Source organism: Podarcis liolepis (genome assembly GCF_965112155.1).
Source record: "Podarcis liolepis genome assembly, chromosome: 1".
NCBI lineage: Eukaryota > Metazoa > Chordata > Lepidosauria > Squamata > Lacertidae > Podarcis > Podarcis liolepis.
This window is the reverse complement of record NC_139554.1, coordinates 47,881,768-47,902,981: the sequence shown is the minus strand read 5'-3', so window position 1 is coordinate 47,902,981 and position 21,214 is coordinate 47,881,768. Positions and strand designations below refer to the sequence as shown.

Sequence of the window (21,214 nt, the reverse complement as noted above, 5' to 3'; positions counted from 1 at the left end):
TCCCCGGACTCCATATACTTCACGACGCGTCTGGCTGACTCACGCGCCTAGAGTAGAGCAGCGCGCGCACCGACCTGCTCTAGGCGCGTAAAAAAGAAACCCGGGGTGGGGCGGGGATCCTGGAAGGAGTCGATTTGCCCCCCCCCCCCCAGGTGCATCTGCCCACGGCAAGCCCGGGGAACCGTGACCTGTGAAGGCGGCCAGCTGGGCGAGCGGGAAGTTCTCCCAGAGACGCGTCCGCGTCCAACCCGCCCGAAGCGAGCCTGGCGGCAGCACTACCACCACAGGAAGCCTCGGGGCATCTTTTCCAGCTCCGTGACGTCACTTTCCCACGTCGGCCCAAGCGTGCGAGCATGCCCATATAAAGGCAGGCGGCCTTCCCCACCTTTCCCTCGGCTGGCTCTGGTGGTGAGCAGGCTGGGCAGGAGTCCTGCGCGGGGAGCAGCCGGCCTTACCTTAGAAGGCGGCGGCGAAAAAGTCTGGCCCCCATTGGAAAGCGCCTAGCTACCCTGCGGCTGGGCGCGCGTTTCCTCAGCGCGCCGGTGAAGCCCTGACCCTGGGAGGGAAGCGGCTGTTCCCGGAACGCAGCGCCGCGAAAGGAGGAGGGGGCAGCCAGGCGCGCGCCCCCCACCCTCCTTGCGGCTGCCTCAGGTGTGGGGCTGAATGGGAGCGCTGTCTCTGTCAGCAGGGAATGTAGGAAAACCTACATTCGTGGCGAGCGTGTGGAATAACCTTTCTTTCATTTCCCGCTGAGTAAGCACAGCCCTGCAGAGGGGAGCAGAACATTGTCACCAAGGCCAGGCTTAAACTGTAGGGGGTCGTCGAGGTGCTGCCCTCCAGATGATTTGCTGGACTCCAGCTCCCATCATTCCTGACCTCAGGCTGATGCAGTGGTTCCCAACCTTTTGTTGGCCATGCCCCACCTAAGCATCTCTAAAATCCTGAGCCCCCCCTATATTTATTATTATTCAAATAGTGAACTCCTATTCACTTGGAGGAAGCCTAAAAGGCCATTCACTGTTAATTCTCAAATTGCCCCCCTTAAAAATCAAATTGCCCCCCTTTGGGGGGGTGTCCCCCCCACTTTGGGAACCACAGGGCTAATGGAAGATGGAGTCCAGCGATGCACTAGAAGGGCTAGAAAGAAATTGCAACGTAATCCTCAGACCTCACGGTATATGTCATTCAGAGTGAGTGGGGATGTCTCCACCTGGTGTGCATGACCTTTTCTGTTTCTCAGCTTCAAAAACAAGAGTTTGGGGCTGTCATTGGCGCATGCACACTCATCTGTACATGTGTGGTGGCTGGCTCCAATGTACTCTGCAGTGGCACCCTCCCTGTGGAACGTCCTCCCATCAGGTGTCAAAGAGATAAAGAACTACACAACTTTTAGAAGACATCAGAAGGCAGCCCTGTATTGGGAAGTTTTTAATGTTTGACATTTTATTATGCTTTTATATGTATTGGAAGCCACCCAGAGAGGCTGGGGAAACCCAGCCAGATGGGTGGGGTATAAATAATAAAACAACAACAGCAATCATGATACACCATTCATAGGTACGAAATGAATGGCTTACGTCTTCTGGTATGAGAACAAAACACACTTTATCTCTCTCTTGTGTTGTTTAGGCTTCATAAGGATCCACACTTTACTGTTCACTGTTGTTATATATGATGTACCTATATACATATATACATAGAAGTAAAAAATGGTGGTGGTACAGAATGGCACAGATGGGTACAGGGGAGTGATTTTAGGGATGTGCTGTCCAATACCCACGACAATAGCCCAACTCTCATCCCCAAAGCAAGCAGTGTGCAATAATACCACTTTACTGGAGGAAGAAATAATTCCCAGCAAGTGTGCCTAGCTGTTTAAAATGCTTGGAAATGGTGATTCCTTCACAATAGGAGCCATTGGATATCTGGGCCAGTTGAGTCACAGCTCTAATGATTCTTCCAGGAAAGCCACGGTGTCTGGATTGGCCCTACAATGCTGCTGTTCTTTGACAATGTCAGCTTACCACAATCAGTCAACAGTCCCTTTCAAGGAATTGGCCTGAACAGCACATGGCCTAGAGAGACTGAAGCTTTCACCTTTAATTCATCCCCTTATACTAGCTCCTTGCCTCTTACCAAAAACAGGGTGTACAAAAATTATCTTGGTTTTCTGGTGCCAGTGCTATTTTTTTTTTTAGTAATGCAAGATTGAAAAATAATGATACAATTAGAAATAATGATACTCATACATTCTGAGGTCATTTAACTGATGTAGAAGCATAGACTTGGAAAGGACCACAAGGATCATCTAGTCCAACACTCTGCAATGCAGAAATCTCAACACATGGCCCCCATTCAATTTGAAACCATACCAGACTCTGCTTAGCTTTGCAAATGTTCTAGCAGTTTTACTGCTGCGCTGACATACCATGCACAAGTGGTGACTGATTGTAAAGGAAATCACAATCTTCAACGTGTCTACATACAACAAAGATGTAGGTCCAATTTTTTTTTTTGGAATGTTTTATTTTTCCATGCAAAAATGAATGAATGCCAACTGCAAGCACAGTATTAAGCAGGCATGGCAGTTTCAATGTGCTTACCTTTGCTTAATAAAAACAAGTAAAATAAGCATGCCAAATTAGATCACTCTCTAGGGCATCAGGAAATTTGGGTGGTTTAACCAAAGCAGCTGAATTTTCAACACCCCCCCCCCAAATAAACCCACATCACTGCTAAAGAGCATTGAGTTTTCTTTCCCACCCTTAAGTAATCTGGATTCAATGTAGTAGATAGGTAGCCGTGTTGGTCTGCCATAGTCAAAATAAAAAAAATCCTTCCAGTAGCACCTTAAAGACCAACTAAGTTAGTTCTTGGTATCAGCTTTCGTGTGCATGCACACTTCTTCAGATACACTGAAACAGAAGTTGCCAGATCCTTCTATATAGTGAGAAGGTGGGGAGGGGTATTACTCAGAAGGGTGGTGGGAATGGGTGATTGGCAGATAGCTGAGATGAGCCTGTTGACGACTCTTAACGACTGCAATAGGTCTTACAGGAAAAGGCAAGGGGTGAGAAGGTGAAAAATGGCTTAGTCATGTATAATGAGATAAGAATCCAACGTCTTTGTTCAGCCCAGGTCTCTCCATTGTTTTAAGTTTGGTAATGAGTTGCAATTCAGCAGCTTCTCTTTCCAGTCTATTTCTGAAATTCCTTTGTAGTAGTTCCTTTGAAACTTCTGTTTCAGTGTATCTGAAGAAGTGTGCATACACACGAAAGCTCATACCAAGAACTAACTTAGTTGGTCTTTAAGGTGCTACTGGAAGGACTTTTTTATTTTGGATTCAATGTGTTAATTAATTTAAATTGCCATGAGAGCCAATCATGGCCAAAAAGGTGGAGTGTTGGACTTGGACCCCCTTGCTCAAGGAAATCATTGTGCAACAGACTTTAGAAGGACTCTCTGATCTGATCTGCATGACACGCTAAACCAAACTATGGCACACCAAGATCTTGAGACGATGAGGGCAAAGCTTGTCACCCCTTTGCTCCTCCCTGGTCCTTTCTACTGCTGTGCTGAGCTAAGCTTAGGTTTTTTTGTTGCCAGAGATCGTGTTTGGTGAGGAGAGTGCCTAACCATGAGTCCTGGTTTAAGACCATGCTGAGACAAATATTAGGGGAACTTATCTCTACATGAACATGTATAGGACGCAGATGAAAAAAATGCTAAATTTTGAAAAAGAACAATTTTCCTTTCAGAAACGTTTGGGCTAGTTACCTGAATGAAATATATATATATCTCAACTGAAAGGACAATGATACTTACAGTGTAATCCTATATGTGTCTACTCATAGGTAAGCACCATTGAGTTCAATGGGATTTATTCCATCCCAGGTAACCGTGTATAAGATTGCAGCGCACAACTTCAGTTTTCCACAGACATTGCTCACTCTCTGTCTTTTGGGTGGTTTAACCATGTCTGCTGTATTTCTGCATTTAAGACAAGGGCAAGGAAGAGATTCTGCTGAGCTTACCTAACTGATCTACAAAGTCACTTCATAACCCTAGGCTAGAACAAAGGAAGTTCAGCAGGCAGCTCTAAAATGCTTATGAAGCAGAGTCAGGAGTCTGACTCAGGGGGGAAGGATTCACAAAAAAATTATCCTCCTAAAAGTGAAAATATACTTATGTGATCAGTGCAAGAACAGAAATGATTTATTTCCAGTTAGCACCACTGTAGCTCTGAAACTGTACCATTAGATTTTATTTATTCATCACCTCCCACATATATGCACCATATACAGCTGGAAAACAGCACAGAAAACAGCAAATATGTGTCTAAAACAATTCAAAGTAGACACCCAGTGCAGAGAACTGTTCATCCCACTGGTAAAGCCCATTGGAACAAAAATGTCTTCAATTGTTTCTGGCAAGCACAGATAGTGAGCGCCTGCCATATCTCATGGACTATAAACTTAGTTCACAAGACTTCAGATGATAGCTCCATTTGTACGAATAATACTTTTTAGGAGCTTTCAGAGACAGCAGTAACCAACATGGCGTAGTGTAGACTTCCAACAAAGCTTATAATATAGCAGATTTACCGTTACACATTATATTATTTAATAATAATTGGTGACTTTGGTTTATTCATAGAAGTGTCCCCATTATTTTCTCCAGTGATTAAGAGACAAAAGTACAGAAGTCACAGGGGAATCTCTTTGCAAGTCAGAACAACTGCTTGGTATGAGTATGTCTGATTCACAAAGAAATACAGATTTGCATTCTTTCCCTATTACAGGGAAGTACCGTAGGTTTTTTTCCCCCATCACAGAAGTCATGGGCCTTGCATGGGGGGCCTGCAGTGGCAGATGACTGATTTTTAGTGCAATTGTAACCATGTCTACTTAGATAATTATCAATAAACCACAGATACAAATAGAAAAAAATTAAAGCAAATGTTTACAACTATATTATATGTCCCAGTAGACTTGCTGGGGGAAAGGTTTTCAGCATCTAGAACAACACAGCCTGATATCAGTAGGCAAGGGACTCCAAAGCTAGGTGCTGCAACCCTAAATGGTTAGCTCTTTACAAATTAGCACCAATAAGCCAGAACTTTATAGGTTTTGCATTTTAATATTTACATTAATTTTTTTATAGACAGCTGATTTCTATTACGGTTATAAGCTGTTTTGAGTATATTTTTAAAGTGGAATATAAATATTTCAACAATGTGAAACTTAACGTGAAATCAAGTTTGCTGTAACAACAGGACTCCAGATATTCAGGGTTTAAACTTTAAGATATAAATTCCTAAAAAGATGAGAGTGGGAAGAGGTTTGAAACCTTCATTAACTTTATTGGTATCATTCAGTTCAAAAGCAAAACAACAAACAACCCATAAGCAAGAATAGTTTTTTGTGAAACATGTTCACCAACATTCCTCTCCAGCTATCTCATGCACATCTCTCTGGTTTTTCCTTCAGATAAGAATGAAATGCTTTCTGTTGATCACATGGAATTTTTCAGTTTATCACCAATCTTCTAGATAAGGTGCTCACGCAAAGCAATTCCTATGTCAACACTGCAGCCTCCTAGTAGAGGGGAGCTGCACAGTTTTCTGCCTTATATGGATCAGCTTGTTTGAACAACTACATTAAACTAATGAAGGTCTTTGAGGCAAACATTAAAGGCAGATGTACTTAACATCCCAATCATCCTTTTTTTTTAAAAAAAAATCTTTTTATTTTCCTGCATAAACAAAAACAACAATGACAAATGAAAAAAGTATTACTGGCTGTCTCAGAGCAAGTTAAACAGGTAAGTATTTCAGAGTTACTTAAAGTGTCTTAATATATTCTTTTTCTTTTTCGTAGGTTAAGTTATTTGATTACATTCAGCACAATTGAACATTATGGGTCGGAGAAATGGTAGGGAGTAGAAACATTTCACCTCTTCCCATGGACTGTTTCCCCTGCTCCATACTGCCTCCCCAATCAGCTTGCCCTGTGGAAAGCCAGAAAGCCACCTAGCAACAACTTGGACCTGGGAAATATCAGGTAGGAAAGAATTTAGGCATGGCTAGGATTGTACTGTAATTACTTGATTCAGGTTAAGACGTTCTAGCAAGGCCTTGCTCTGTTCTTTGGTAGATGTCAGGTGAGTAGATGCCAGGAACAAAGGCTTTTCACCCGGGGCTCCTTCCATTTGGAACTCTCTTCCTCAAGATGTCTTTGATGTTCCTTTCTTTATGGTTTTCAGTCAGTGCCGTGCTTGCGATGGAAGGTAGGATAGACCTCCTGTTCCATCTTGCGACTTTAAAAAGTTTGCCTTTTTCAAAGGCCTTGCGAATTTTTGAAATGCGCTGCAAGTAGAGTTAGAACAAGTTCCAGCGGCACTTAATATAGGTTTATATTATACAGCAGCACTCTTTTTCCACACTGGGCAGGCTGGTGCTTCAACCACATTTTATTACCATTAATTTTGCCAGAAAACTGATCCGGGGGAAGAAAACCCTGGACTGCGACAATTTTACAAGATCATCATCTACATGCACTGTAAAAAGTGATTGGCAATTCTAAAGAAAAGGGAAATTATGGAAGTAACATGTAATTTCTCCTGTACAGCAACATTGCAAAACAGTTTACCAAGTCAAGAAAAAAGCCAAAAAAAAGCAAACACAAGCCAGTCATTTCCTCCTACAGCTATGTACCATCCTTCTACATACTCCCCCCATCCTATTTAAATGTCACTTAGTTCTTTGATGGTAGGGACTCCTTCTCTTATTACAAAGGATACACATACCCTTGTTTTCTCTCTTTCTCTCCCCCTCCCCATTTTTTAAAAGGGGCAAACAGCTTTGTACCTTCAACTATTGCATAGCAGGAAATCTTGCTATTGCCTTTGAACTGGGACTTGTGAAGGCTAAATTCTCTTGATTCTTGTGAATAAGCCCTTTAGAACAAAGATCTTTTCGTCTGGGGTTTCTTTCAGTGACTTACTTCTATTTCTCATTGTTTCCATTTCCTAAGGGTATTTTCTGCTATGATTTCTCCGAATCAATCAAAATCTGCTTATATTTTGACCACTCAACTAGTAATGTGTTGCCCATGTCATCATCATGAGCTGCAGCTTGAAAACCAGGAGGAAACAGTCCTCACAGAGGTGCAAGCAGGGCACCAACAGCACAATCTTAACCATGGCTGCTCATAATTAAATCTACTGAGTTCAGTGCAGCTAACGCCTAGATAAATGGAGTTAGGATTGCACCATCATAGACTCCGCTGTCTCCAGCTCCAAGAAGCGCTTCCTTTCATGGCATTCATAGAAACATAGGATACACCCACACTATAGAATTAAATCTTATACAAATTTTAGCCATCATGGAGAATCCTGTTACGGGAGTTGGGAACTGTAAGCTTGTGAGGTCAGCATCCTTAACAAATTACATTTCCCGGGATTCTTTGGGGGAAAGCAATGACTGTTAGTTGTATAGGAGTGCCTGAAATGTATGGTGCAAATGTGACCACAGGAGGCTGCCTTATAGTGCGTTTGACCATGGGTGCTTCTAGCTTAGTAATAGGTACTCGTTGACTGGCAGAGGCTCTCCAGGTTTTCAGATGGATCTCTCTCAGCTCTTCTTGAATATGTCAGGGAGTAAACATGGAACCTTCTGCAAGCAAAATAGATGCTCTTCCACTGAGCTATGGCTCTTCCCTGGGGCTCATCCACAGTTGCTATGGTTTTTACTCCCCACTATTTCCCTGACAGTGAGAAAATGTAGATCCCATGAGATAAAGAGAGCCTAGGAGCTACATCGCACAAAGATGTTAATATTTGTCAAAGTACATATCATCAGTGTTCCCTAGTGAACGTCCTTATATAATACCCACATCTACTCAGAGTGCACATTTGCCTCACTATTTGCAAACATATGTTTGCCTTGTTAATGTGGTACACTTTACATGTAAATATTATTGCCACAATCCAGAATTAAGCATGCTTATCCACTGGTAAGCCATTGAATGGGATGGGCACACTTGCATTTTTGTTGGACTGCGATCAGTGTGTGCAGCTCTAAGTTTCCTTCTCTCTCCACAAGGAAGGGGCAAGGAAGTTGAGCTGAATACAACTGAAAAGAAAATATCAGCATTACCAAAATTCTCCAAATTATCTCTAGATTACAGGCCAACATTTCACTAACACATCTTTAAGTGTCCATAGCAAAGTCAAGGGAGTTGTCTGCTGAGTAATTTGATATTGACTACTGAGTGCAAACAGACAAATTAAGTGTAGGGAAGGAGTGACAATCAAGTTCCCATTGGGGCTTTCCTCTTTCTGGTTTGGGTTTCCAGGCCAGCCTGGGAGTGGTTCCCATCCATATGTGAACAGGCAACTCTCATTGAGAAAGGGACAAAGAAAGAAGGGCTAGAACAGTATTCCTCCTTTGATCCATACTCTGCTTTAATAAAGAAGCTTTGTTTGCACATCCACTCACATCTTTCTTCAAAAGGGCGGTAAAGAATCTGACACTACCTCAAAACAGAAGCCTGTTATGTGAACAAAGTGGGATCTTCCCTGTTACATTTCTTCTTTATGTGTGCTTGCTATAAACTAGTAGAACCCACATGCTGTTCACTGAACTATAATGGCGGGCCTCTGACCTTCCATTCCAATAAATAAAGGAGGCAATAAGGCTTCTATTGAAGGCATCACAAGTGGCAGTTCTCAACAATATGTTGCAACATGGAGTGCTCCAGTTCAGTCTCCAAGCCTTTGTTTGGGATACCTTATTCCATACCTTAGTTTTCTCTTCCCCAACCTCAATACATTCAGCATTCTGTGGCCACTGAACATGCTCAGTCTTCATTGACCTGTTTTGGGTTCCCTATTAAGCTCCTCATCTCATTAAAAAAAATAAAAATCATTATGCAGACCTTTGGGTTCCCCTAAGCCAGCCAATACCTTTTCCTTATGTGTAGATGGTCCCATTTTGGCTACATAAGGGGCCACATTAAGAAAATTGAGTTGACCATTAGTCTATTACGGTATATATCCTCCAGCATGTGGGAATACCTTTCTATGACCCAACTTGTTGCAACAAATCAGATCACAACTATAGTGCTTTCAGCTTCCAGCTGATGAATGTCGTATGTTGATGAATGGTTCAACCAAGCAAGAGGAAAGCAACAATACTCCCAAGGTATTTCTCCCCCTACTCCAATTCAAATATGGGAGAATATCAATAGCCACAATGGCTGTGTTCTGCCTCCACTGTCAAAGGCACAATGCCTCTGAATACCAGTTGTTGGGAATCACAGGTGGGCAGAATACCTTTTCGCTCCCACAGGTATCTGGTTGGCCACTGTAAGAACAGGAGTTGGACTAGATGGGCCATTGGCCTGATCCAGCAGGCTTATCTTATGTTCTGATTCCACATCTTCTCTTTGCAAAATCAGAGTTACATGCTGATGCAAGATACAGCATATTAAGACCATTGCTGAGCTGTGCAGCTTCTGAACAATAATTGCATTCACTGAAATTTCAGGTAATGGGGAAAAATCATTTTAGCTCATCTCGCTGAAGCTTTAAAATTCATTCTTGGACCAGTTCAGTTCTCTGCTGAAACCATTTACAAAACATATCATGAGTAACTAGTCCTTGGACAGAGGAGTCAGCTAATTAGGAAGGTCATCTCTAACATCTCACTCGGCAGACAAAACAAAGACTTATGCCAGGGGGATTCAGGAAAGAAAGGTTATTTTTAATTAAACCACAATAGACGAGGAACCACAATATTGTTTTGGAATGAAACCTATTTAAAGTAATACACCATTGCTATGGAAACGGGGAACTGTGCTGGAGAGGCAGGAAGGCAGATTGGCTAAGGAGTATTTGAGGAATCCTCAGTTTGATGGTGATCTGAACATCTAATTTTGCCATATTCCTCATTTCTCCAGAAGGTCAACAAGCCATTATCGAAGTGTGATAGGGCAACTTGGTCAGCCCTCAAGAGTGCAAAGAAATGTGTTGCAATTTTAAGAAAATCCATGGGCAGAGTCTGATGGTAGAATACAGGGAAGGGGAAGAAAGAGACCCTATAGAAAAACAGGAGGTGCCAGCACGACCCCTTTCTCCACCCTCCAACCACAATAGGCAAAGGTTGCTGCATGTATTTCCTGCATATTGCTGGGGTTGGGGACAGCACATTGTGCTTGGTTTGCCCAGTGGGTTAGGGAAATGATACTGAGAGGAGGGGAAACTGGGTTTCAAGGACCTGGGGCCTGTGGTGCACATCCTCAAAGTCAGATTCCTTTTCCAAAGAATAATTTCAATGGTAGATATGGCTTAGATGGATGAAGAGCCAATGGCAGGGGCAGGAAGAAGGCAAGTAAGTAGGAAGCAAGATAATGTGTGTAAAATTATGTGTGGTGTAGAAAAAAAGCAGACCCACTTCTCCCTCTCTCATAATATTGGCATCTGGGATCTTCCAATAAAGCTCAGTGGTAGGAGATTCAGGACAGACAAAAGGAAGCACTTCTCCACTCAGCCACATCGTGTAATGATGGCCACCAATTTGAATGGCTTTAATCAACCATTGGATACGAGTCATTCTGGTTATGTATCAACTCCATGTGTCATGCCTGTGGATGTCAGTTGCTGGTGAACAATATTGAGAGAGTACTATTACACTCATGCTTTGCTCGTGGGTTTCCTATAGGTATCTAGTTGGCACTGTGGGAGCTAGATAGTGGGGTGTCTGCATATCCACCCTCCTAACACTGAAATCTCCACTGCATACCTGGATGGGGGGGGCAGTGGGGACGTTGGGGCCATGTGGTTGCATGAATAGGATTGCTGGATTGGTAAGCGAATAAGCAGTAGCAACACCCGTGTTGTGAAGGTGGATCCATCACACCACACATGCTGCTACTGGGATTAGATAGGTCTTTACTGTGGCACAAAAGGCTTTTCTTAGGCATTGTCTTATGGCTCTGGCTTTCAAGGGCCTTCAGAAAGGAGCCTTTCCCCATCCTGATTGTTGAACCGGAAGTGCTGGGCATTGGAACTGTCTGGGTCTTTCTGCAGACCAAGCCTGTGTGCTCCCCTGCCTGCCCCTCCTTACACTTCTGAAAGGAGCTTTGAATTATTTCAAGAACAAGTTCTGTCTTGCCAGCCACATTCTACTGCAGAAACTCTGAACAAGCTTTTTTCTTCAAATCTAGGAATCATGACCAGCCTCTGGCCAGCACTGTTTGCACAAAAATCATCGGTGTAGGCATCATTTAGGGCTTTGTTTCCCAAATGCCTGATATGACTAAAGACCACCCCTTCCCAGAATTAAAACTCGAGCCACACTTCTACCCTATGCCACACAAAAGGTTTACTTTTAGTGTGTGTGTAAGAGTAAGATTTACGCACCTTCAGGAGCAGTTCATCCACCTCCAGAGTCTCCCCTGCATTCTTCAGTGTTCTGGATCCACTCCATTCAGACATGAGGATTCCTACGTCGCAAAATAGCAGCAAAGCATCCCATGGCGCTTCGGATCTGTTGTGCTTTTCTTATCGGCAGTGTTCCACTCTCCTCCAACCAATTTAGGGAAATGTGGTAGTAGTTTATCTTAACTTCCATATATGAACTGCCCCAAAAGAACACCTTCACCTGCTTGAGTGTAGGGAAGAGATCAGAGGATAGTTTGGGCAAAAATATTAACTCCCACGTGATTGCATTTAGAGGGCCAGAATTTCAGGAAGCTGTCTTCAAAATATGCTCCATGCTTCTTGGTTTCCTCTCTGTTTGAATGTTACCACCCCACATTTGTTAAGCTAGGTCTTGAGCTATGCCGCTAAGTCAGCAAAAACACTCTTGCACTTCTGGAAAACTTGCCTGGCAGCAGAGGCACCAGCTTGTATGGGCAATTTTTTTGGGGGGGGCAACATCACTTGCATGATGTTGCACGTAACATGTGCATGACGTCAGGATGTCAGGAGAAGTTGGGGGCAGAGCTGAATGTGGTGGCCACATGGCTTCAGCGGCCAGTGGCTCCCCCTCCTGGCACCACCACTGGCAGGTGGCTTCTTCAATCCTCCTTCCCCTTCATGGCAGCAGGAGCAGGAGGAACCGGCCACTGGAACCGCACTGCGCTTGGCTCCATGCTTCACCTCCATGCTTTTTGGACATTGGGGCGGCTGGCCCCACCCCCAAAATATTGGGAGACCCAAAAGGTCTCGGCCCCCAGGAGCTGGCACCCCTGCCAGACAGCACAGCAAGGTCTGTTCAAATGGCTGAACTGAAGCAACAATTGCAGTTGTTTGTATAGGCAGAGCACTGAAACTGACTATTGTGACTTTTTAGCCCAGCATCCAATATTGAGCCACATTTGCCTAGTTGTAGATATGAATATATACCGGTACACTTGGTTGAGCTGGTCAGCTGCACAGGCAGGCAAGAGAGGATCACTTTTGCATTCCTGCTTTGTTGGATTCTTCCCTTAGTTCTGAGAAGTAGCATGTTCTAAAAATGATATGAAACTTCCTCTGGACATTATTTTTAGAATACTGGATTGCATTCCTAGCGATAGGGCTCCTGACACCCCCTGTTTTTCATTTCAATTTGGATGCAGACAAACCAGAGACTGTGCCAAGCGATAAAAGTGACAGAGAAGAACTCCTTTCTTGATCCAAGACGCTCCTTCCTCCACCCTCAAACAATGAAAGCAGAAATGCTGGCTGCCTTCTCGTAGTGAACACTTTTATGGACTTGCTTAATGAACAGCAAATGTTTCTTCTATTTAGTCATGTTTTTAATACTGAAGCTGTCGGCATTCCATCCAGTCTGCACAGAAGCAAGCCCTTCACACATACACTCCTCAGGAGCACGTTATGTCTAGAAGAAAACTTGAGAGGCCTTCTGTCATGGTTGCTTTAAAATCAAATACGTTTTATGTCATCCTTCTGGCTTTATGAAAAAAAAATACACTGCAACAGCCAGCCATTAAACTAGTGCACAACAAATGAAGCACTTAAACTGCTCAAAACTGCAGAAATGAAAAATTTTCCTTCCAGTCTGAAACATTTTTGATGGATATTCACCAGTAGAGGACTGTTAAATCTTGCACACTGGGGAGCAGTGTGCAAAACCTCTGGCTTTTATGTGACGGGAATGTAGCCTACTGTACAAAGGTAAACAGGGATGGCCTGTCCTGTTTCACCACTTGAGGCACAACAGGAAGTGTGACCCTGCCACTGCTGCCTTTGTGCCATCTGCCCTGCTACCTCTGCTGGTGGCAGATAAGCAATGTCGGCACCAGTGCCAATTTGGGGTGAGAGCTTGCTGAAATCGCATCAGATCTCACGTGCTCTGCAAGATCTCATGCAATTTCAGTGAGATATTGATGGAAATCAGCACCATCTTACCTGAAATTGCGCTGAACTGGGCTGGATTAACCATTAAGCAAAATAAGCACGTGCTTAGGGCTTCAAGGGAAGGGGGGCACCACAGAAATTTCCCAGTGCTGGATATACCTTGGACCATATGGTGTAGCTGAACCAAGTTCCACAAAGAAGGCTCCCACAATAAAAGAAAAATACACACACACATACAATAAAATAAAATAAAATAAAATGCTTTAATCTTGGAAATACATCAAAATTAGAATATGGTAACTGATAAACTGTCATAGATAGAGAGGTAGGTATGTAGGTAGGTATGTAGGGTGCACCAAAATCAATTAAGTGCTTAGGGACTCTAAAGCTCTTAATGCTGGCATCCCTTCTCCACTGCCCACGGCAGGCAGGGTGTCTGATGGTAAGAGACATGCCAATTACCCTGCCCACATTTTACATCTGTCCTACTCTCCCACCAATCTCTAGAGCAGTTTTGCAATTAAAAAAAGTTTCCTTTGTAGTTTGTGAGTGCTTGCTGATCTAACACTATCACTGGACACCCAACTGGCTACTGTGACATGGAGAGCCTTCCGCTAGCTGAGGTACCAGCAGTGGCCCTTCCCTCCTGTGTCTGGTCATCCATGCAGTGGCGGAGCAAGTTGATCGGGCACCTGGGCGGGGGCAGGGCCAGCTGGGGCAGGATGCTCCGCAGGGCCTTGGAGTCTGCCTGCCTCCTCCCACTCAGCCGCCCTACAGCTGGGAGGGGAGGCAGTGGGTGGACCATTTGGGGCAGTGCGGAGCCTGTGGGCGCCCAAGCCACCACATCACTCCCAGGAGAGACACGTGGCTCAGGCACACTGCAGGCCCCGCAGTGAGTGCCAGCCAGCATTTTGTCACCCCCTTAGTTGTGACACCCAGGGCGGACCGCTTTCACTGCACCCCCTTCCTCCGCCCCTACATCCATATTCTTATACCTTCTGCAGTGCATTGGACACATGCAAGCTATGATCTGGAACAGCCCGTTAGCAGTGCATCTCACTGGTTCTTAAACAGCAGCCATCTGGATCAAGCCCCTTGGCTGCTATTTAGCAAACCAAAATACAAGGGCCAGCCAACCGCTTAATGTCATGGCAGTCAGGACCAAACTTGACATAAGAGAGGGTTGCATCTGCTTTTAAAATGTGGGTCTGGTACATTGCATCCTTGACTGAGTATATTTTGAAATAGTTTAAATAGTGTGTAATCAGCTGTGCGAGAGGAAAAGAATTTCATTCAAGCATATTCCTGCACTGAAGATATAAGTTTGATGAAATAAGATAATTTATATCCAGGGAAAGGTGCATAGGGGTATGCTAGAGTGCTGTCAAAAAATCGCAACTCTTGCAAGTTTGTTTTCTTTGCTAATGTAATTGAACGGTGCAGTGGATTTTCACATATCCTGTACTTGTGCCAGTTCAGCCCATTTCTTTGTTTGCACAGTGACAACTTTTCTAGCTAGTCTAATCAATTCCTAAATTGTGATAGACACAAAAATGAAATGGAGCCTGATTCAGTTCACCAAAGGTACTAATGAGATGGATCTTCAAATGCTGGCTCTCTTTGAGGTACCTAGATTAAATCTGGTCGTGCAAGTTCTCAGCCCAGTTAATGATATATAGCATTTAGTTTTCTGAAATATTTACTTCAGACATGACCAGATGGTGGGTTTTTATCACTGCTGCTGACCTGCAAGCAGGAGATTGCATGTGATTTTAAAAAAACTGGGGAGAGAGGCTGCAACTATCTCTAGTCCAAAGAATGTCTAAAATCTATCTCCAGCCCAAAAGAATGTCTAAAATCCTAACACAACTAGGTCTGCCACAGAAGAGAAGTCATTCTTCTTCCAAATACTTGTAGAAAGTAGAAAATGTTGTGGCCTCTTTCTCTCTTGCACCCTAATGTTCATCGTGGGGCGGGGTACAAATAATAATAATAATAATAATAATAATAATAATAATAATAATAATAATAACAACAACAACAATCATCTACCCATTTAGTGGACTCAGGCTGCAATCCTAACACCACTTACCTGAAAGTAAGGATGAGAAGATTTGTCGATTTTGGTTCTCTCTGTTTCTCATTTCTGCAGTAATTAGAAAACTTTTTTTAAAAACCTCATGAAAATTCATCAGCTGATTTCAGTGTGAAATTGTTCTAATAGACACTTTTTTGTAATGTACACATTTTTGCAAGTTTTCCCCAATAAAATGCATTTTGGTATATAATTTTCACCAACATATTTTTATGCACACTTTCCCCTAATATTTGTATTTTTTTTTGGTAAAAATTGGTTGGAGAGCTACATCATAAAATTCAGAGGAGTGCAAATTTCAAAGGATAACTGTGTGTTTTGGTTTTTGCATGGTTTTGGAAATTTTGAATTTGATATTCGATTCACCTTTAAATGTGAACTGAATTGGCCATCTACCCCATCCCTACCTGGAAGTAAACCCCAGTGAATTCAATAGGACCTGAGCAGACATGGTAAGGATTGTGCTGTAAGCAAGAGGCCATAATCAGGGGGTCATAGACTAGGGATCAAGAATGGGAGGCCCCCTGGGCCAAATCCTGCCCACTAAGCTTGCTTTCGTTTGGACTGGATCTCAACTTTTGTACATTTGAAATAAGAGAAGAGTGTTCGTAAGCAGAGAATGCTTCATCCTTTGTCATTGCGTGGCTCCTGCTTCTTCTGCTAACAAACCTTCAACTGATGAAGGAACTGAAAGCTAGTAGGGTGGCCATATTTCCTACTTCACAGAGGGCAGTCCTCTATAGAAGGGTTGTCTAGTTCATGCCAGTTTTCAAGACAAAGAAGGGAGACCAGAGACCTTGAACAGTTAGCATTTGTATAGGATTCGGGGCTGGCACCTGCTCACACTCTTCTCCTGCTATGGAGAAATGGATTGTATTTAAATTATAGTACAGTGGTGCCTCACAAGACGAAAACAATCCGTTCCGTGAGTCTCTTCGCCTAGCGGTTTTTTCGTCTTGTGAAGCAACCCTATTAGCGGATTAGCGCTATTAGTGGTTTAGCGGCTATTAAAGGCTTAGCGGCTTAGCGGCTATTAGTGGCTTAGCGGCTTAGCAAAAGGGGGGGAAAGCAAAAAAACCCACAAGACTTGCAAGACATTTTCGTCTTGCGAAGCAAGCCCATAGGGAAATTCGTCTTGCGAAGCGCATCGAAAAACGGAAAACCCTTTCGTCTAGCGGGTTTTTCGTCTTGCGAGGCATTGGTCTTGCGGGGCACCACTGTATCTGCTCATGTAGATGAGCACATGCATCTGTTTAGTCAAAGGCATGGCCCAGCTTTGTCCTCTTTCACACACAAGTGTGAGACTTGTTTCCTCTTTGGGGGCCATGTATAAAGGGCCTGTGGGACAGTGGCAGTCAGGTGAAACAAAAATGTCTGAAGTGTTAATTCTCTTTTTGATGCTGCATGGAGAAACACTAGTCCAAAGCAAGTGGGGTATTACTACTATGTATAACTGAAATGCAAACTCAGTTAAGTACTGAACATATCCAACCAACAGCCTCAGTTGACTAACGTAGGTTATATCTCATGAGCAACTAGTGCACAGACTGAGGAGGCAGACGTGTTAAAAGTCTTTCACTAAATTCTATGCATATTTAATGACACTACTTGTTCACCAGCCAAAAATAATAAATGATGTCGATCTGCAGACTTCAAATCAGTTCTGCCATTCCATGTTTTATCTATTATAGTGGCTTCAACATGTTTCTCAGGAATACTTACAGTGATGTGGCTCAGTTCCAATCCTTGGCTGGCTCATGGTAAGGAACATCTAAATTTCCAGCAAATCAGAGATAGATGTTTTTGGCTTTGGTTTGTGCACCAGAGACACTTGTTCCTGTGTGCTCTCCTTTTCGTCTCTCGATCCAAACCAAGACACCCAGCGAGGCAGTTATTATTCAAGACGCCTTGGGAATTATATTGAAGTCTGGTAACCTGGCTGTGCAATATTAACAGGCAAGCTTTCTAAACATAAAGGCCCTTTTATCAAGTCTGATGTAAAAAGATATAGGGCTCCTGAACTCTGCAAGGTACTCTAAATAAGTTGTAAAGCTTTCACACATGCTTTAACTTAGTGCACAAGTACGGTCGGTGCTTACATTCTTTGCAAAGGTATCAGGGCAAGGATTTCAGCTGCCATAGCCATGACAAAAACAGCACACAAAGACAGCTGAAGACTCTGGAAACCCAACTTGGGACATCTAGTAAAACGTTAAAAACTGTCACTTTGGGGGAAGGCTTTTGTACCATATCAATTCCAAAAGCTGGTCAGTAGAAGAGTGCCACTGAAATCTGCTTAGTAAGACATGCTGAACCAATTGTCAGTCTTTGCCATAATGTTTCCAGATGGGACAGAGAGCAGGTCTGTTTGAGAAGATATGTTAATCATAGCAGGGCGGGGGGGGGGTAGGTAGGTGAAAGAGGACATGAAAGACCATGGTTGTCTTCTATTAATTCTGTGTAGGATATAGTTTTCTATTAAAAAATAAATAAATTTGAAATTCCAACTACTAACCACCCTGCTCCAAGTTATTCCTTAAGGGGAATCTGTGCCCCACCCCCCACCCCACTGATGTAATTGGACTTCAGATGTCCAGCTGTCAGGGATGATGGGATTTGGGAGTCCAACAACACTTGAAGAACTACAGGTCCTTCAGTCCTACCCTAGAAGTTTAATTAGCATTGCAAAATATCTTGTAACGATGAATGCACCTAGCTGACTTAATCAAATAGCTGGCATGGTGTGGCTAACGGTAGCTGTTTGCAATGGTGGACCTTGTCCTCTCTCTAGTTGAGAGTTATGGGGTTTCTTGTCGACTCCTTTTCCCAGGAACTGGCCAGGCTAAAATCAGATTCACATTAGAAATGGAACTGTGTTGGGGTCCACTATCAGATACAAGAGTGATTTTACTAACCACATGCAGGAGGATTAATATATCTCTTAAACCTCATCCATTCAAAGGTCTTGCTCTACTTACTAATTAAACAATCTATGGCCTTTCAAGCTGTGGAGGGACTATTGGTTTTGTTTGTTCCTATGGTATGTATTTTTGTGATTTTATGTTGTAAACTGCCCTGTGATTCTTGGATGAAGGGCGGTATAGAAATTTTTTAAAAATATTATTATGCAGAGCAGATGTCAAATGATGACCATTTATTGACATTCACTGAGAAAAAAGTATAAAGCCAAGACTTTTTTCAGAGAGTGTTGGTGAAATTTTATTTAGAAGGGCACGGCCTAATGGCATGTTGCCAGAAATTGAATTTATTCCACCTTATGAAATTAGGATTACAGTTGCAGTGAGACCACAACAGTTCAGCAGATTTCAGCTACAAAATGACTTTAGATTCAAACCATAAAATATAGCCTTCAGCAGAGATTTCCAATCTTGAAGCCAATCATTGTGTTCTTCAGAAGAGGGAAAAACCCACACACCCCTATACTATGGCAGAGTCGATTTTCTTGCTTTCAAGAGCAGAACTTGGCACGAAATTAATTTAGCTCTTGGAGTGAAAGAAAATTTAGCACACGCTTCACCCCAAACACATGGCTGGGTCATTTTTAAGTTCCAGAAACAAATAAGAACATATGGAGGAATCTGTCTCTTCAGATGTTAATGCTGCCATAAGCTTCTAGCCAGCACAAGTCCGTTAAGTTAAACCTAGCGGACTGCAGACCAGTTTGGCTGCATAACAACTCTTGATCTATTTATTTCAAATTGAAACCAAATTTAGGCCCAAGTTGTACATATATGCAAGTAGGATACTTGGAAAGGTTTATTCATCTTGCCTATTTTTCTGTCTATGCTGGGGCAATGCATACTCATTTCTACTTGGTTCTTCCACAAACTCCTCAGTCAAGTCACTAATTTTCAGCTCATTTCCATCTATATCAAATTGTAGTAGCACTGGCCTGCTTCACAAGGTTACTGTGAAGAGAAATTGGAAGGACATACTTTGCACAATGCAAGCACATCATTCTCTTTCCTCTGTAATAATGTTAGCTGAAAATCAAATAAAGCAGAGGTTTCCTGAAGGGTGCCATTTTTAAGTGGAGAAATGGAGAATACCAAGCAATGTCTGGTATACTACAGTCAGGTCCCAGAACTAAAAACAGTTCATAGAGGAACAGTAGCTAGCCTTCCCAAAGGCAGGACAAATATACGATGGTCATGATTACAGTTGATGGCAATTGTCTTTGGACTTGAGGAGTGGGCCTCTCAAACTCTTTAAAAGCCCTTCTACAAATGAATTGCTAGTGACAACCTTGCGCATGGCTTGAACATGCCCTATTGAATACAATATGTCTAAGTTGGCTTAGGCTAACCTTAAATTGGCAAGTTGCACTAAGATGCAGTCTTTAATTCTGCACAACTTTGACGTAGCCACAACTATGCTGCAGCAGAATTAAGGATGTCATGCTTCTACAGCATCTTAGGTTAACAGAGGTTCTCATTTACAGTGCAAGTAGGTAACTTGGAGAGCTATGTTATTATTTTAGGTTTTGCAACAAGTCTCTCAAACCACCTGTACAATAGCCATAAAAGTTTTGCTGAAGGTATTTTCTTTCACGTGGCTAAAATGAGCCCTGGATCAATCACAGATGGTTGCTGAATATTTCTGCAGCAGTTAACATTGCATATTTTTAATCTATTTTTACACAAACTAGAGCTATCTGCAGTTAGATTAAAAGTTATCTGGTGTTCAAGCATAGCTATGACCAAAATATAAAGGTGTCTTTGAGAACACTGAAAGTAGTAAAAGAATTTAATTCCAGAAAGCTGCTACTTATCATAGGAAGGAAAGGCCACCTGCAATATTATCCTTCATTCCCCATAAGGAGAAACATAACAAAGCCAAACTAGCCAACACATACACGACTACTCTGCAGTTATTAAAAATATACCCTTCTTTAAATCAGTTGCAGATTTGGTCCATCAATGCAGCTATAAGTTAAAGCTTGCAGTCATGTTTTTTTTAAAAAAAAATATAAGAACTGCTGTGTTCTGTCAAACCAATGATTAAGCTGGTTCAGTGTTATGTCTCCCAATATTCACTGGCCAAATGATAGAAGGGATTTCTCATCTATGGGCATGGTGGTGCTCCTAGCAACTGGGGTCATGTGACCTTTTACCATAGAAATTCTGGTCAACATGATTCATAACCACCCATGATTTTATATTCCAAGTAAAAATTTCAGTAATTTCCTGCCTTTTAAAATGGCAAAGCTTGTTTCCATTTCCTTTAAAATTACTGGGGAGATAGAAGTCAATGAAATTTTGGCACCTTACTGTAAGGTCTCCTAATGAGGAATAAGACGTGGAGAGGAGAAACAGTCAAGACAACATAATCCTCAAGGAAAAGTCTTTGTTGACTTGGTTGGGTTTGGGAGCTGCTGCTCTGCAACTCCACCTGTTTTGAGTGCCAACGTATGTGCCTGTAGAGAATAGTTTAAGTGATAAAATGCGGAGGGGGAGGGGGAAGAGCTGCAAAGCCCCAAACTACAGAATGAGTAAGTTCAAGTTACAAAACACACAAAAAAGTTTTATCTCAAGGTTTGTGCTTTCAAGTTACCGTGACAGGAGAGGAAAATCTATCTGCTAACTATTATGCTATTGCACAATGCTTTCCAATTGCAAAACCATAAGCATTTGCTTTTTCAAATCTTTGCGATGGAGAAACTCCCTCCTCAATGCACTTACACACCCACCACACCACAATCAGATTAATATTAATTATTTGTAAAGCAGA

At 42.7% G+C, this 21,214-nt stretch overlaps 1 long non-coding RNA gene across 1 annotated transcript in view; it reads left to right on the top strand.

The window, feature by feature from the left end:
• Window positions 1-413: 413 nt before the first annotated feature.
• LOC310710660 overlaps window positions 414-21,214 on the top strand; it is a 33,241-nt gene continuing 12,440 nt past the window's right edge. The window contains exons 1-2 of the long non-coding RNA XR_014528174.1: window positions 414-714; window positions 5,880-6,062. This is a non-coding gene — a long non-coding RNA (uncharacterized lncRNA). The remainder of the gene's footprint in view (window positions 715-5,879; window positions 6,063-21,214) is intronic.